Here is a 5714-nt window from a genome sequence, read left to right on the forward strand (position 1 = left end):
CTGAAAAGCATGGAAGCAACTGTGTCAAATCAGTTTCTGCCTACCAAGAAGGGCTAAAGGTGGAAAATTGGAAATACAGTTTATGAAACAGGTATGAGCAAGGCCCTCAGCAGTTTCATACACTTAGGAAGTTTATGAGCTGGATGGATATCAGACCCTCTGCCCACAAACTCCATAAATGTGCCTGGAATCTCCTTGAGTTCTCTAACTCAACGACCTTCTTTGCAATGTCTGATTTATGTGTCTCACTGAAGAATACCTCATTTGTTCACACCCTCATTTGTTTTAAACTTGTTGCCTGATAATGTCATTGAGCACTGTGGTTTTGTGGTCTGGGGAGTGAAACTGAGACACTCCTTCTCTCTCCATCTTTCCATGTCACTCATTATTTTATAGCTCACTTCCAAAGAACACTTCAGGTGTGGTTAAACAATATAGTGAACCCAGATGCCTCTCAAAGACAGGGGGATCACATGAGACTCTGATAACTGGGAATGAATTCACCTTCCTGCTCCAAGAATGGATTCGTTTTTTCACTATCAGGCTTTATGCTGGATTAGGTATAACTTTGGCAAAAGCTTGTGTATGTATGCTTTGATCATTCAGACAGAAACATGATAATGAACCCACACCTGATTCAAATCCATGCCAGGTGACCAGCCATACATGGATTTGGTATTTATGTCCAGGGAATGACAAGAACAGGAGAAATATCCTATAAGGTCAGATCCCATATCCATCTGGCACTGTGCTCTTCTCCAGCAGTGGCAAAAGGATGGGATATTCAGGGACAGCACATGAGCCTGGGCACTTTCTGTGTCCATTCTCCTCAGCATCCAAAACATTTTTACCACGAGGGTTAATGGGTACATCCCCATCCGGTCCTTTTAGTATTTTTAGTCTTGTTTCATCAGGTGCATCCACATTCCAGTGTTGTGTGTTATGCTGTGTAAGAAGCAGCTCTGCTTTCACCCTATTTGCCAGTTTAAATTTATAAAATCTCATCCTATTCCCACTCAGTCATCTCCTCTCCAAATGAAAAGTTACAGCTGTGTCAGTCTGTCATAAACTGACTTTCCCCACCCTTTTTCTGTGCCTTCTCTAACCCTGTTGCCTTATTTGAGATGTGGAGACCAAAGCTGCACGCAGAATGTGAGATGTTAAACGGATTTATTCTGTGATCCTGTGTAATGACCTTGTGTATGTTCACCAGTGATTTAGAGGCAAGCTGGCACGCACTCCTTTCTTGCTGACACCGATCCTGACAGCACCCAATGCAGTGTGGATGCTTTTACTGATGCTGCACACTGAGCTGCTAATTCAGAGACCACCAGGAGTGACTCCAGGACCATCTTGTTGTGTTTGGTAGTCAGTTCAGCATTTCTCAGGCATGCTTCATTATTTTTAATAATGCTGCACCACCTGAAAAGCACAAGCTGTCATCTCTTTCTCAGGCTAAACAGACTCTGCCAGGACCCTCTTCTGATCACACTTCACAGTGTTTTCTCTGAATTGCTGAGTTTTAGGTTTGTTTGGAGATGGGAACACAAAGCAGCAAGCTGTAGCAAGAATGCAGTAATTTCGTGACATAAGAGGTTCCCTTTCATATTTTAATTTAATTTCTTATGCTTTCTAATAGCTGATTGCAGGATTTGACTGCTGCAGTGCAAGAAACAGAAGTTTTACACAGAAATACCCACAAAGACAGCAGAATTTCTCCTGACTGGCTATTTTACAGCCTGTTCTTGAATGCACAGGGCCAGTGTGTAACTAATCCTGACCGCTGTATTGTCAACTTGCAATTTTGTTTTCTTATGGAGGAGATATTAATAGTTGAGACAAGACATGTAAAGTCACAGTGTCACATAGATATGAAAAACCCCAAGATACAGAACTGATATCTGTGGCTGCCACTGCTGTTTTTAAAATTGCAGCTTGTCATACAAGATTCTGTATTCACCCTCTTGAAGAGCTGAAGATTTCCTATTGCAAATCCTTGGACCTGTCAAAACAGCAGAACCAGGGGGAAATCAGGAAAAGTGTAAACAAGTTAAGGCAGCTCGTAAAAGCTCCAAGCTTTGAAAGAACCACATCAGAAGTTATGGATTTGGGGTAAAGGGAGGTTCTTTGCTGAAGCAGGATAAAGGATCTGACAGTATACTGAACTGAACAAAGCAACCCTGCACTGGGAAACAGTGAATGAAATGAATTAATTGGTGATGTCTTCCCCTAACTTCTATAATCCTGAGAAAAGAAGGCATGAAATGAATACATTTTAACCACTCACTAAGATTTTTTTGCTTTCCATCTGCCCAAGATCACAGAATTTATTTTATTCAGCCGTCCTTGACAATTAAATGTAGTGCAATAAATTTCTTCCCTGGGACTTCACTTATTATCACAAATGACATATTGTCTTAATAAAAAATGGTTGTGAATTAACCAACTGTGCTTATGTGACTCTTTTAGATTTAGTAGACTTTTCATTTTGAACCTGCATCTTTGTATTGTAATTATATTTTATTCTTTGGAAAAAGGGATTTAAGTTATGAGATAATTTCCTTGACTAGCACATATTGTGGGAGTGTTAAAATGAGCCAAGAGTCATTCCTATATTTCAGATTTGTTGTTTCTTTTTTTCTTTTTTCTTTTTTTTTGCATTTGAAATGAAAAGAAGTAACATTTTTATAACTTAGAGAACTGGTGTTTATTTCATGGGAATTAGAACTACTCATGTGTAGAGAATTATTCACCTAGTGCAATACTGTTTGATCTGCTGAAAGACTCTTGAAAATGAACTTACATTGAAAGAAGTGGAATTCTAAGGAGCTGAATAATAACCCCACCAAGACATCTTAGAAAATGCAAATAACAAAATCCAAAGATAAAAACCCACCTATCAAATTTTGTGTTCATGTATAGGAAGGCAGAAGTATTTTTTCCTCTTTCTTCAGTTTCTGCTTCCTCAGCCAAGGCAACCACTGTGCCCATGGCTTACAGTCTTGAGGCACTGGAGCTGCCTCAGAGCTGAGGTGCACAAACCTTTGATCATCCCTGAACTAAATTTTGATGGTTCCAAAAGGTTTGCAAAGACTGTTGCTTCTAGGGAGGAAGGGACCTGGGGGGAAAAGCAGGGCAGCTGCTCCAATAAGGAGTTTCTGCTGCCAAGAGCACGCTGGCAGCTCACTCAGCCTGTCCATGTGAGAGCTGGATGGTCTTGGGAGATGTGCTGGATAAAACAGGCTTTGTATCCGTGTCTGATCTGGTGTGTGCAGCTCTCACTCCCTGGTTTCTTTCCTCTCTGCCCACCAGGAGCACAGCTCACACACCTGCACAAGGGAAGGGCATCTCAAGGCTACAGAAATGGAACTTGACAAATGTCTTGGTCTGTTGTAGCTAAGCCCAAGTCTGGGTTTTTTTGACTGAGTTCTGGAAAACTGCTCAGAAAGGGAGTTCTGAGGGAGGGACAGAAGGGCCCTCCTGGAGCTCCACATGCCTGTGTTTAAATGGCTCAGTTTATTCTTCCAACTTCATAAGTGATGGAGAAGTGTTTTCTGCCAGCCCACAGTGAGTGCCCAGAGTGAGGCAGATAACCTGCGCCCTACAAGTGCCTGTTTGTCCCTGCATGGCTTGTAACCATTCCCACAGCAGGAAGCCAGTCTCCTCTTAAAACAATTCTTCAAGCACACAGACTTCTGAAAAGATTTTGCTGGAAGAAAATACTACATTTATACAATGTGGAGGAAATCTGAGGTTCAGTATTAGTAAGGACATTTGAACTCTCATGCTGATGACAGCTCTGAAGTGGATTTTTTTGGCCAACTTTCTTTTAAAATAGACTGCAATTCGCAATTATTGGATATCTGAGAGAACATTCTGCTGTGCAAGAAGTGATCACAAAGCCTCTGTGATGATGGGACAGCTTAGATGAAAAGAAAGAGCATGAAAGCAATTTTTTGAAAGCTGGATGCTGCCATGGATGAACCTTGACAAGAGGGGAATGAAATTTGTGAGTCTTTTTTTCAGGGTATGAAAATTAATTCAGAGACCCAGTGGATCTGTGGTACTGATAAGAGGAAATGAACACTTGTGTTTACAGAGGTGCAAATTCAACATGGTCTGAGTATAGGCAAATGCTGTGCTATGGTTGATGTCCCACTCCTATTTACTATTTATATCAGGGAAGCCTCAATGAATCACACTCATAAACTAAGGTCCATATTGTACTGTGCATATGCAGAAAAGAAAAAGTTCTCCTAACTTCAGATTTTTTTACAATCCCCATGTGAAAGGAGCTGGGACACTCAGTCCTCTTTGAACTAAAGAAATGTTCTTGATTAGCTGAGATGGCTGATTTTTAATTGCTTCTAATCAAAGCACTTAAAACAGGACACCTCTTTGTAGCCTGTAAGAATTCTTTCATCTGCCTTCTCTTTGGGCATGAAATTGCTTTATTCTATCTCAGATTAGCTTGTAGGATTGAGTAAGAAGCAAAATCTCTATTTGTGCATTATGTAGCATGCAGAGGTTAAATCTTCGCTGAAGTTTGTGAGAAATGCCTCAACACTAACAACCTCCAACCTCCCCGCAGGTCCATGACAGGTGGATGAGCCTTTCTGCACCCAAGGCTCTCCTGATTTCCCATGTTTGTGCCTCACTGGTAGCCAGCAGGTCCTGGGGGAACATGGGAGACATTTCCTCATTACACCTTTGGGGTTCACCTAGAGCTGGCACAAAGTTTTGTGCCAGGTTTAGGGATACAGATGGGTATGGACAACTTTGGGGTCATTCTCAAATCTGGTATAACTGCATAGAAGGTCCAAACTTTCTCTTGTTAAAGTTTACACCATCTTGGGGAAGAAGGGATGGAATAATTTTCAAGTTTTCAGCAGTTTCAGAATTTATGTCAAAACTGCAGGGAAATCTGAAGAAAGTTTACTTTTTTTATTCCTTCTATGAGAACAAATTATCTACCACAAAAAGCGTATCCACAGAACACTTTGAGGATGCCTAACTGGTTATATTAAGCAGTGTGAATGTTACCCATGTGCACAGTTTTAGGGTGTGAGATGGGTTTTCTCCTTGAGTCAGGTCTTATGAACTCTCAGAGAAACCATCACACCCAAGATAGCTCTGCTACCTGGAATGGCATAAAATCAGCAGGATGGCTTCTGAGGTAGTGTTGGAAACAGAAAAGTTTTAATAAAAGGCAAAATAACAGAGCTCTTACATAGAAAAGCAAGGGGCTTTTCTTGAGGGGCTTGCCCCCTCGAGCTAGGGGCAAGAGGTTTTTGCTCTTGCTAAAACACTTCACAAAAGCAATTATTTCCTTTGTTCTCTTCTTTTTCTAGTGAATTACCCAGGCAGGACTTTTTGGCTTCTGTCCAATTGGCAGCCCCAGGTTTGAGGTGAAGTCCTAAAGGTCTTATGAGGTATCTTTTTACCAAGTTGAGGAGAGAAACTTCTGGGCTTTTTTCCTTTTTAAGGAGACAAAGGATAATTCGGTTACTTCGTCAACAGGGGGCACATTCCTACAGGTGTGCGCGCTGACGCTGGCTGACAAGTGGTTTACATCTCAAAGTGATGGAGCCTCTTGAGAAGGATTGGTCCATTCAGCTCCCTGAAGAGTTTATTTACTTAGTTTAGATCCTTACACAGAAGATTCTCTCTGGCAAATCCCATGTACAGAGAATGCCACCCTGCTCTCCTGCTGA

General features: G+C 41.4%; 1 protein-coding gene across 2 annotated transcripts in view; it reads left to right on the plus strand.

Annotated features, from left to right (window-relative positions):
* FER1L6 (fer-1 like family member 6) overlaps positions 1 to 5714 on the plus strand; it is a 64795-nt gene that overhangs the window by 763 nt on the left and 58318 nt on the right. The window lies entirely within an intron of this gene.

This window comes from Geospiza fortis, unplaced genomic scaffold (assembly GCF_000277835.1).
Source record: "Geospiza fortis unplaced genomic scaffold, GeoFor_1.0 scaffold111, whole genome shotgun sequence".
NCBI classification, from domain to species: Eukaryota; Metazoa; Chordata; class Aves; order Passeriformes; family Thraupidae; genus Geospiza; species Geospiza fortis.